Source organism: Equus przewalskii, chromosome 10, assembly GCF_037783145.1.
Source record: "Equus przewalskii isolate Varuska chromosome 10, EquPr2, whole genome shotgun sequence".
Classification (NCBI taxonomy): Eukaryota; Metazoa; Chordata; class Mammalia; order Perissodactyla; family Equidae; genus Equus; species Equus przewalskii.
In genome coordinates this window covers 18,863,542-18,876,216 of record NC_091840.1, presented here as the reverse complement: position 1 = coordinate 18,876,216, position 12,675 = coordinate 18,863,542, and the positions used below count along the sequence as shown (strand labels likewise).

Genomic DNA, 12,675 nt, shown 5'->3' with positions numbered 1-12,675 from the left:
TGAGCAAGGCCAAGGCCAAGTGCTCCTCCCAGCCGGAGGCCCAGTCTGAGCCAGGAACCTATTATTCTCATCCCTGGAGGGAAGCTTCGGACCTGGAGGTATCCGGCTCTTGAAGTCCTGCTTGTTCAGGGAAAAGATAAGAGGAGAGAGGTGGGGGCAGGGAATGAAGGAATGGAAGGGTAGAGAGGAGATAATGGGAGCAAGAAATAGCGGCAGACGGAAAGGGCCTGGGGACAATGAGCAGCTAGGAGCCCCAGGATGACAGCCCCGTTCCCAAACGGGCAGGACTCCCAGGACCACCTCGGCTGCTGTGCAGTGAGAGTCTAGATTCCTGGTCCCACCCTATCCGGCATCTCAGTTCCCCAGAACATCTGGAACACCTACCTCCGGTCTCCCCCCAAAACGGCAGACAGTTGACAGTCAGCTTCCTCCTGTCGGCTGTGGGTTCGTGGGCGAGGCAGCCCAGCTACAGTCACTCTCCAACCTCTCCTGACCTGAAGTCTAGGCTTGCCCTCTTCTTTGCTGTGGGCTGGAAACCCTATTTTTCACTTTCTTCATTGATCCTGCCTCTCAGCTCTTCCATCCCCGTGCTCACTTGCTTCTCAGTTCCCAGTCTGTTGTGACCTTCAGACTCCATCTGATGTGTCATAAGCTGACCCCTCAGGTAGTGAAAAGTGTGGCTTCTGGCAGGAGATTGCAGAGAGCACTGGTGAGGCTCAGCACTTGGCTCTTGAAGATCAGTGCACAGCCACTCTTGACACCTGCCTCTCAGCCTCAGGCTGAACCCTGGAGCTGCAGATGTTACCTGCGTGGGTGCACAGAGCTGCAGGAGGCCGCAGAGCAGCGCAGGCACGGGGTGGCAATGGGAGTGCCGGGGAGGTGGCCCAAGCCCTCTGCCCAGTGGGCTGCCCTCTGATGCTGGCGCACCGCCCATCTGCCCAGGCGGAGGGCGGTGTCGGCTAGCATGGAACATCAGATCTGGTCCAAACAGACAATCTGAAAAATACTTACTTTGACTTCAGAACATGTCACAGGCAGTTCTGGCAGAGCAGCTCCTAGAGTGCCGAGTAGAAGCAGAAATTTGAAATTTACTGTGAAGGCTACCTATTCCAAGGGATTCCCGGGTATATGTTTTTTCAAAAGGAGAAAATCCTTTGATAAGATCCCCACCCCAGGCTGTCTCTGAGTCACCCTCCCCTCCCCGGCACTCACCTGCCCAGGATTTCCGGGGCCATCATGGGTGCAGATTGCAATTTCCAGTTCTATTTGTTCAGGCTAATTGTGGGCGCTCCATGCCCTCACGAGGTGAAGGTGGCCAGGATGAAGACTGGTGATCACAAAGCCCACTCTGTCCCTCGCGGGTGCTCAGAGCCTACTTGTTGACTTGAAGGAATGATCATAATTCATTATGGCTCTTCCTGGTGTTTAGACCAGTGCTGTCCAGCAGAATAGAATGTGGCCCACAAACACAAGCTACATATGTGTAGTATTTTTAAATTTTTTAGTAGCCTCATTAAAAAAGTAAACAAGTTAACACATCTTATTAAATTCATTATATCCAAAATGTTCTCATTTCAACATGTAATCAACATAAAATAATCACCGAGATGCTACATTGGTTTTTTCGTTTGTTTGGGGGTTGTTTTTTACACTATGTCTTTGCAATCAGGAGTGTATTTTGCACTTAAAGCACATCTCAGTTTGGATGAGCCACATCTCAAGTGCTCAATAGCCACAAGTGGCTGGTGGCTATCATATTGGATAGCATAGGTGTAGACAGTAACTGATGCTATTAATTAAGTAGCAATATCTAAACGCAGGAAACTTTGAAATAAGGCAAGGACAGAAGAGAGGAAACAGCAGGAAAGACTTGGATCAGCTGCAGCAGACAAAAACCTCATTAAAGGTCAGAGGGAACCTATATATACCTTTCTGGAAGGCAAGAGAGGAGCTAGGATGATTTTGGCAGGATTGGGGAATTTTTTTTTTAAGGAAGATTAGCCCTGAGCTAACTGCTGCCAATCCTCCTCTTTTTGCTGAGGAAGACTGGCCCTGAGCTAGCATCTGTGCCCATCTTCCTCTACTTTATATGTGGGACACCTACCACAGCATGGCGTGCCACGCTGTGCCATGTCCACACCTGGGATCCGAATCAGTGAACCCCAGGCTGCCAAAGCGGAATGTGCACACTTAACCGCTGCGCCACGGGGCCAGCCCAGGATTGGGGAATTTTAACTCAACCTAGAGTGAGAGACCTAGCTGTGTCCTGCCCTGAAGTGGCTCTGGCTCCCGAGAACTTGCTGTTGGTAACGTTAAGATTTCCATCAATCTTTTCAGAAGGTCCAGGAGGGGAGAGAGCGGCAGCCGGGCCCTGAGGCCTGGTGCTGAGGAAGCCTCTTCCTGACGCAAGGACTTTGCTGGCAAGGGCTCTCGGTGATGGCTTGAGCTTCCACTTTTGCCCTGTAAAGGTGGAGATTCATTCTTGTTTCTTGCGAAGCCACAGATACCTTTAAGGGAGTGAGATCCACACACCACGCTCACACAGGTCTCTGAGGATGTCCAGCCAAACCCAGAACGCCTCTGCAGCCCCAGCCTTGGCATTCATGGGGACTTCAAGCATTTTGGTGTTGAAAGCAAAGGAGGGAAAGAACCGTCAGTCCGTGCCATGACTCAAGCTCTTGCTATCGTGTCCCTTAAGAGGTCTAAGATATTACAACCTGGAGACCAACCGTGGTGACAACTCCTGAAAGGAGCACTGGCAGCCCGTGCAATGATGCGGGAGTCCTCAAGAGGGTTCATTGTCACCTGAACCTTTGGGAAGAGGTTGATGAGGCCATGAAGCCACAGATAACGTCTTCCATGCAGAGCACCACCGAGAGCCTTCCCCTTGGGCACATACTGCATTCCAGGTCTGCCATAGGGGACAAGGTGCCACTCGGCCTCCCAGAATGCTTACAGAACACCCCTAATGCTTGACTGCCCTTTGTTCTTGCACAAAACTATTCCCATGATCCATCTGACCACAAATCCAGACCAAGCCTGACCCACGCCCGGAGTGAAGGGACGACAGCAGAGGTTAGTATGCTCACTGGCTCCATCCTGCCCCGGGGGAGCCTGGCCCACTGGGCTCAGTCCTCAAGCCCCCACCGTCTTCTGGGCAGTGCTTCAGTTGGGCTCCAAAGTGTTAACTGCTGCTCTCCTCACCCCCCACCCCGACCCCTCATGCCATAGTCCTGGCCTTCAGCCACCTGAACCCCTGCCCACTTGGCAGCCTATAGGCTTCCTGACAAGTGTCTGACCAGCTGCCAATCTCTATTCCCCCCAAGGGCCGTCTGCTTCTCCCTGGCAGCTGTAGTGCCCACTTGGGTTTAAAAATAAACTCACTGTCTGCCTTTCCTCCAGCCCGACCCCAGTAACTTCTTCCAGGTTGAGCCTGAACCCAGCTGCCTCTGAAAATAAGGTGCCACTGTCATTCCAGAGGCCACCGCAAGGAATATGTTCCAATGTTCTCACTGAGGATAGACCATATGAAGTTCGACCCAGGAAACTCTGATTTCTCATGGGGCACCTGTCACTTCTCTAATCCGAGGGCCATTCCTGAGTTGAGGGCTTAAGCACAGGGGTGGGATGATGGGAGGCCATGCTGATCTTAGGGGAAGAAAGGCTCCCAGGCTTGCCCAGAGTGATGTCATCACAAAACTGCAGTCTCCAGCCTCACCTGGGCGCTCACAGCAACAGCACGCGCTCACCTGCATTCACCCGGCGGGTGCCTCTCTCCCCATCTAATTTCACTTGCTTTGCTCTCTACAAAACTCGCCTCATCCCACCCCTACTCACCAGATACCCTCTCCCCTCCTACCTCACAGTCTGAAACCCCTCTCTTAATGTCCTGCCAGTGCCCCCCTTGCATTCTTTTTTTTTTTTAAAGATTGGCAACTGAGCTAACATCTGTTGCCTATCTTCTTTTTTCTTCTTCTCCCCAGAGCCCCCCAGTACGTGGTTGTATATTCTAGTTGTAGGTCCTTCTGGCTCTGCTATGCGGGCCGCCACCTCAGCATGCTTGATGAGTGGTGCCAGGTCCGCTCCCAGGATCCGAACCAGAGAAACCCTGGGCCACTAAAGCAGAGTGCAAGAACTTAACCACTTGGCCACGGGGCCAGACCCCCCTCTTCCTTTCTTACCAGTATTCTTGGGTCCTTCTCCAGGGTCAATCCCTCCCCCTTTGAACTCTAACCCCTCCCGCCTTCTTAGGACATCACTCTGCCATGCACCAATCCTCTTCCCTGGTATCTTCTACTTCTCGCTCCCATAACCCAAGACCCTTACTTCCTTAAAAACAAAAACAAAACCCACCTCCGCCAAAACAATCCCCTGGCCACCAGCCCCACATCTTCACAGCCAGGCTTCTTGGTGGAATGTCTGCTCTGCTGTCACATTTCCTCATCACCTCGGAGCAAACACTGGAGGGTGCCAACTTCAAATCCATCTCCTTCTCTACCCCATCATCTGGATCCTAGCAACGGCCAGCTCCAGTCCTCTGGCTGTGCCTTCTCCAGTCCCTTTCCAGTCCCAGTCCCTCCTCAACCCCAGAGCTCTGGCTCTCCTGTCTGTCCCCTACTTGCCTCTCCAGCTCATTGTGGGCCCATCTTCCCCTCTGGGCTCCAACCTTCAGTTCCTTGAAGGTTCTTGTCCTTGGACCTTCTTCCCATTTATGACTTCACCTCTACTTTACCTGGCTAACTCCTATTCACCCTTCAGGTCTCCATTTACGTCACTTACTCCAGAAAGCCAGCCTGGGTCGGGTGTCTCCCCACATGCCCTTGAAGCACTTCTTAGTTCTATTTGCTAGATCAGAGTGCTCAGCACACTGCATCAGGATAGCTGGTCTACTCTCCCACAGACAGCATCAGCTCCAGAAAGGGTGGGGCTAAGTCTACCTTTTACAGTGTCATATTCCCAGCTTGCAATCTGGTGCCTGCAATATTTGTGGTGCTTAATAAATGTTTGTTAAATGAAAAAAAAACAGTGCTGGGGCCGGCCCGGTGGTGCAGCACTTAAGTGCGCACATTCCACTTAGGCGGCCTGGGGTTCACCGGTTCGGATCCCGGGTGCGGACATGGCACCACTTGGCAAGCCACGCTGTGGCAGGTGTCCCACATATAAAGTAGAGGAAGATGGGCATGGATGTTAGCTCGGGGCCAGACTTCCTCAGCAAAAAGAGGAGGATTGGCAGCAGTTAGCTCAGGGCTAATCTTCCTCAAAACAAAACAAAACAAACAAACAAACAAAAACAGTGCCATCCAAAGATGAAAGCAGGCTGATGGTTGTGTGTTGGGCTAGGAGAAAAAAGAGAAACATGAAATTGGACCTGAAAATCCAGACTAGCCTACAACTGTTTAGCTGTAGTTTTATCTGGAATTTGAGTGATCTTTGGGGGAAGCAAGACGGTTTCATTTGAGACATACTCCATGGTATGTGCTCACGGTAGAAATTTCTTTCCCCATGTACAATAGAATTGATTTGCTGCTATAAAGAAAGAATTGGGATTATCGTCCCAGTCCCACCCCCTCCCGCTCAGCTAGCTTCCCTCTTAGCCTTTCTAGATTTATCAGTGGAAACACCCTTCTTCCCACACCAGGCGCCCCATCTGTGAAGCCCTGGAACTCACAGCCCCTAGTCAGAGAGCTTGCTGTGGCTGGGCCCTGGCACAGCATCGCAGGGGATCCTCACACTGGCCAAATGTGGCAGGGCTAGCACCACCCACTTACAGGCAAGGAAGCCCAGCCTCAGACAATGCAGCCCCTTGAACTCCCCATGTCGCTTGTAGCATGCATCTGACACTGCTTCTTTTATGTAAAGGTCCTATTTTCTGCAACTCTGTAAAGCAGCCCAGGGAGCCTTATTTACATCTTTTTGCAACTTCTGTCAAGTCTTTACATAGGACCACCTAACACATCCGTGCTGGTGAGGACGCTAACACATGCCCTCCTGTGCCGTCCGTGCGGCCTGGAGCGGAGACAGGAGAAGCGAGGTGGAACAGGCCCACTGCTCCAACGAGAGCCAAACGCTCCCTTCAAAGGACGTTCACGGGTTCTTCCTTTTCTGAGTATCTCGTAAATGTCAAAGATTTATAGTGTTTACTTCCTAAAATAGTTGCCCAGCATCTCCAGGCGCTTAAGGGGAAAGAATAGATGTGAAAAAAACATCCTAATAATCAGTGTTGTTGAAAAGGATGGAGACTAAAATCCTGTTTATTCAGACAGAATTGCAGAATCTGAAAGTGAGAGGAACCTGAGAAAGTATCTGTCCAACTTCCCACTGGATTCCTCCTGCGAATCCCCGACTTGGCCTTTGGGTAAATTCCTGCAGTGATGGGAAACACACCACCTCAAAAAGCAAGATTCATCAGACAACTTAAACAGTAACCAAGTTCTGCCTCCCTACCATTCCCCCACTATGTCCTCTTTCTGGGACAGTCTTTAAGGATGTGGAGGCTGCTGATAGCTCCCCAGCACAAGCCTTCTCCTCCTCAGGGTGAAGGTCCTTTTGGATTCCGTAAGTGCTCCTCACCGGCCATGGACCCAGGCCTTGCCCTGTCCCATCTTTCCCCTCTGGACACGCCCCAATCTACCCACGCTCCTCCTAAAGCATATTGCCCAGAAATAAAGAGACTGCTTCAGGGCATCACGACCCTTAGAGCCGGAGCAGTGGGCCATCACCTTCCTGGATAAAGAAATCTTATTTCCAAGGAAGCAGTAACTGTGCTCTGAACCACACACTGACCACATCAGGAACGTGTATTTATTGGCCTTCGTCTCACCATGATTTGGCCTAAATCCGTAAATATTAAACGAGAAAGTTATTTCAGTTAAATTTAATATAGCTTTTTTTCTAGGAAGGTGCCAAAAACTATATGTCAATCCTTGTTCAGAGAATTTATTACATGAAGACACTAGAAATTACGCATGGAGAGACAGCTGAGGACTCACTGATAAGCATCTGCATGGCCTTTCCCTTTGGTAAGCACTGCAGATTCACTTCTGTGAAGTGATCCCTCCTGTTGTCTTGAGAACAAGGAGCCGTGGCGAGGCCTTCATGTTGCTAGCAGCCGGAAACGAAACTGAAGGCGTCCACAGTCGTGCCATGAAGCAGAGTGGTCATCCAACAGCGCAGCAGGAGGTCTGCACGGGCTGGTAGGAAAAGCACTCCAAGACGTAGAAAATGAAAAAACAAGACGTAGGATGACGCCTTACACAGAGGCTGATATATACACGCACAGGGAAAGCCTGCGGCAGAACTCACAACAGACCAGCGGTTACACTGGGGAGAAAAACTGTTGGGAAAGGGATATTTATTTTTCATCCACTTAATACATTTTGGTAGTTTTAATTTTTAAGACGTGCATGTATATTACTTTTAAAATACTGGCAAGTATTATCTGAGTGTAGAAGTTGTAGACTATTATTTCCTTCACATTTTTCTGTGTTTAAAGATAAAAAAGAGGGCCAGCCCGGTGGTGCAGTGGTTAAGTGTGCACGTTCCACTTTGGCAGCCCGGAGTTTGCCGGTTCGGACCCCACATGCGGACATGGCACCGCTTGGCACCCCATGCTGTGGCAGGCGTCCCACATACAAAGTAGAGGAAGATGGACACGGATGTTAGCTCAGGGGCCAGTCTTCCTCAGCAAAAAGAGGAGGATTGGCAGCAGATGTTAGCTCAGGGCTAATCTTCCTCAAAATAAATAAATAAATAAATAAATAAATATCCTTATTTAAAAAAAAGGATGAAAAAGTGTACGTGTGCTTTTCAAAAAAGACAATGCTAATAATGGCTTTTTAGGGACTGAGCAATTACTGATGTCTTTTGTTTTCTTTGTATTTTTTTCTGCATTTCCAAGTTTTTTATAAGGAGTGTGTAACACCTTTATAACCAGAAAAAAATGTCATTAAAACAATAAAAAAAAACAGTAGGCAATGGTATTTGTATTTTAAAAAACCCACAAAATTCACTGAAACACACACTGAAAAGGGTACATTTATCGTCTCTAAATTACGCCTCATGAGTGTTAAGGAGTTAAAGCTTTAGGTCCTCGCGTTTCATTCTAAACAGTCTGCGTTACAGTGCATGAGTTACGATCTTCGTGAGGAGTTCATTTGTGTACACTAACAGATGTTCCTGTTAAATGTCTTAACTGTTCCCTTTCAAGACAATTAATTAAATTTAAGTAACTTCTCTGACTTTGGTGTCACTAATTTTGGGTTTGGGGTCGTGTAGCTGCTGTTACTAAAGCTGATGCCTGTGATTCTGTTGAATAAATGGTCTGCTACGCAAAGAGCCAGAAGGATGTGCTTGTATGTGTATAATCACTTCTGGAAAGAAATGATAAACGGCGATTACCTCTAGGAAGGGAAATAGGAAGGAATATGAGGGGTACTTCTACTTTTTCATTTCCTTTAGTATTGACCAAGACTGTTATTTTGTTTTAGTAAGTTTCTAAATTTTTGTCACAAAAAGAAAATTTAGCCTCTTATCAGAGTTTAAGTGTGCAGTTCAGTGGTGTTAACCACGTTCACCTTGCTGTGCAGTGGATCTCTAGAACTTTCTCATCGTGCAGAATGGAAACTCTAGACCCACAGACAGCTCCCCATCTCCCCAGCCCCCAGCAGTCACCATTCTACTTTCTGTTTCCATGATTCTGACTACTTTGCATATGTCACATAAGTGGAATCATAGGATATTTGTCCTTTTGTGATTGGCTTATTTCATATAGCATAATGTCCTCAAAACTCATCTTTGTGACAGGATTTTCCTCTTTCTTAAGGCCGAATACTATCCATTACACATATATGCCACATGTTCTTCATCCATGTACCTGTTGATGGAGATCTGCGCTGTCTCCACCTCTCGGCTCCTATGAATAACGTTGCCGTGAGCACGGGCGCACAGACATCTCTTCAGGATTCTTTCAGTTCTTGTGGATGTAAGACAAGTGAGACTGACAGATTAACCTTTTTTGAAAAGCAGGTTGGCCTGAGTTTGGGTTGACATGGTTATTAAATGACTACTGATAGAATTATAGAACCAAAAACTGGTTTGCATCAAAGTAGAATTGCTATAAACAGGGAAGACCAAAAAGCATTCCTCATTCGTAGCATGGTTTCCTCCTGCCTTTCTGCATGAAGTGGCTCAGACTCCGCATGGAGTTTACGCTCATAGTTTTTCTAACGGCTGACCAAAGCCTCTTCCATTCTCTGTCACCAGGCCTCAGAACACATCTGAGTCGAATCGAGGTAGGGTTGCCAGCGTTAGCAAATAAAAATACAGGATACTCAGTTAAGTTCAAATTTTGGAAAATAACATATTTTCAAAAATATTCAGTATGTTCCCTGCAATATACAAAAAATTATTCACTGTTGATGTGAAATTCAAATTTAACCAGGCATCTTGTATTTTATGTGGCAACCCTAAATCAAGGGTGATGGGGTCCTGCCCAGGACATCTATTCCAGGCAAACCTGTGTTGACCTATTCACAACCTTCTCTGGCAGTTCCTAGTTGCCCTCTGGTGTTTCACATTTCTCCTTAGCGCACAAGAAACAGCCCCTCACCTGCCCGCAGCTTGTGTCTGTGCTGAATGCTCTTGCCTTCCTTCTACTTACTTTCCAGGATCACAGCCCACTACTCAGAAAACCTGGCTTGAGTGGCTGCTCCCCGCCTAAGGGCAACGACATAAAAGGAAAGGCAGTTCCCACCCCACACTGTCTGCTCTAGGTCAAGCAGCCCCCAAAAGCAGACCACTGGAATTAAACAGCATAGTCAAACTGGTCTATAATCATGACCGGTTCAACCGTGGCAAGCAGTCCGGGATTACTTCCTCAGCTGAATGTGAAGTAAACAATCCTTTGGCAATTTGCACTTACCCTGTTTCCAGGGCTTTTGCATTTAAAAACATCTTAAGGAGCCCAAATCCTCGCGCAGACCACTCTGCAGTCAGAGGCTGAGGCCTGTCGTTGCTCTCAACAGCACCTGGGTACAGCAGAATCTAACATCAGTCTCTGCCTGCTGGGCAGAAGCCACAGCTGCAACATGCTTTCAGAAAAATGGGCCAGGCCAAAGGAGCTCCCTGTCAGTCTTTTTCAACGTTTCCAGTGCAAAGATAAAATTTCACTTTCACAGAACTACACAAACTAAAAATAAAATTGAAAAAAGCTATCTAGTTCTGTATCATTTTTCCCCATGGTCAGGTCCCATTCAGGTCACTGGCTATGCACTGAAATTGGTTATGAACAGTTGCTTGGTTCTGCCTTGCCTGGAGTTTAAGGCTGTCAGCCAGCCCATGCCCTCTGTGATGGCCCCGGAGAACCGAGCAGACAAGGATACTTGTGGGAGGTTTGACGGAGGGTAAAGAGGGAATCTGGTCAGCTTTTCCTCCAGGCACTAGCAGTGGGCTTCCTTAGGTTTTCTTTCGCAATCCCTGAATCTAGTTTAAAGTGGGCATACATGTCAAGGACGGGGCAAGGAAGTGCTGTGCCATTTCCTCAGGATTGACAGGGCACGGAGAGAAAACCAACTGACAGCAAATACTTGTCACATTATCATCATCTCTTTTCCCTTGTTTTGCAATCCTGAGTTACTTCCTATTTCTAATTTCCTCAAAGATGTCATTAAATGTATGGGTGGGGAAATTCCTAAATGATGACACAACTCATTTACAAATAAGGTGGGATGGTTCCTTTCACATGAGTCACTCATAGTCATAAACCAGAAGTCATGAGTCCATATTGGAGGACGTTTTGAAAACATGCTTAAACATCTCGTTAGGCACTCTTCCTAGCACCCCCTACCCTATCCCCCAAATCATTTATGGATTACTTGGCCGATCCCAGTCTGAACCCTCTGCAGTCCTCCACTCCAGGCAGCCATGAATCATTTTGAGCTGGCAGATGAGATGACACTCATGTACTATGTAATGTCTAAATTTTGAAACAGGATATCATTCAAAACAATGCCTCTCCCCCTTTTATTCCGGCTCACACTTCAACTTACTTCTTTCTCCTAAGATAAATGGTTCTCAAACCCTAATGTACATAAGAATTACCGAGAAAGAATTTTTGGGTGACGCAGCTGTTCTGTATCTTCTGGTGGTGGTTACTCCACTGCATGCATTTTAACTATACACTAAAAAGTGTGAATTTTACCGCATGTAAACTATACCTTAAAACATTTTAAAAACTCACCTAGAGGACTTATTAGCTCTGATTATGTAGGCCTGAGATGGGTCCAAGGAACCTACATTTTAATAGGCAATCCCTGTTACTTCTTACACATGTGGTCCGATGGTCACATTTGGACAAATGCTGTAGACTCAGCAAGATCCACCCCTCTCCCCATGAGGGTGCCCCACTAACTAGCAGCTTCTGCACTCTCCTCTAGGAAAAGAGCAAAGGGCGCTGACTGAGCCACTGCACAGGCAACGTGTACACCTGGATTCTCAGCTCTGCCTCAGCCTCCATATTCTTCACGCCCCTATGTAACATGCTTCCAGTCTGATAACTAAACGAGGCAAACCCTAAAAGTCATGTATATTAATATAAGCCTTTAAAGCCTTAGACATAGGGCCAGCCTGTTGGCGCAGCGGTTAAGTTCTCATGTTCTGCTTCTCAGTGGCCCAGGGTTCGCTGGTTCGGATCCCGGGTGCAGACATGGCACTGCTTGGCACACCATGCTGTGGTAGGCGTCCCACATATAAAGGAGAGGAAGATGTTAGCTCAGGGCCAGGCTTCCTCAGCAAAAAAGAGGAGGACTGGCAGTACTTAGCTCAGGGCTAGTCTTCCTCAAAAAAAAATAAATAAATAAAATAAAACCTTAGAAATAGTTTAAAACTCTACCATAGAAAAGAAAACAGATTTTAACTGTGATGCCAACACCTTTTCCAGGTATTAGTCTCTGTTCTGATGGCAAATCTGCTGAAGAATCCATTTTCAAAACTAAGAGACTTAACTGCTCCAACAGCTTTCAAACAGTTCACAAGTTTATTACCAAATATGGCTGGCTGACCAGTTTTACAATCTGCTGCTGAGGGTGGGCTCTGTGCGTGACCCACCAGTCAGCTATTCTGCGTCTGGGAAAAGAGAGGGCATTGTCGCATTAAATGCTACCTTCTCTTCAGCCCTCTCCTGTGCACACCCTTCTCTTCTCAGAAGGTAGATCAGCCATACCAGGACTGGTCTACATCTGTGGGGAGCACCCCTCTCAGAAGGCACTCTTGGAGAAAAGGCCTTAAGAACCAAACGGAGCCAGAGACAGGGTGGGTTCCCAGTTTCTGTGCAGAGACTTCAGCCTCCCTCTCCTCCCACACAAGGCCACCTTCCCAGATTATGACGCCAGAAATATGCTGATCCGTTTAGCCCAAGCAATTCCAGAGGAGTTCCACACTAGTTAAGAAAAAGGACATCTTTTGAGCCCAAATATCTACTTGGAAATTTTCCTGCTCACGCATTCCCACTGAGATCAACTTACAGGTGAATGTACGAGAAGAAACTTTCGTATCAGGTTTTCTGTGTAAACCATTAAGTTCTTGGGTACTATTTTATACAAAGAATGGGGCAAAATCCTCAATATGATATTTCCTGGCAGCTGAGTTTTCAAGTCTGGGAAAAGATGCACAGACCACAAA

The 12,675-nt window shown here is 47.6% G+C and overlaps 1 long non-coding RNA gene across 1 annotated transcript; it reads right to left on the bottom strand.

Annotated features, from left to right (window-relative positions):
- Nucleotides 1-669: 669 nt before the first annotated feature.
- Nucleotides 670-1,340, bottom strand: LOC139074024 (uncharacterized). The gene is made up of 3 exons (XR_011523313.1): nt 1,213-1,340; nt 1,012-1,055; nt 670-805 (listed from the first exon to the last, which is right to left on the bottom strand). It is a non-coding gene; the product is annotated as an uncharacterized lncRNA (long non-coding RNA).
- Between the last annotated feature and the right edge of the window lie 11,335 nt (nt 1,341-12,675).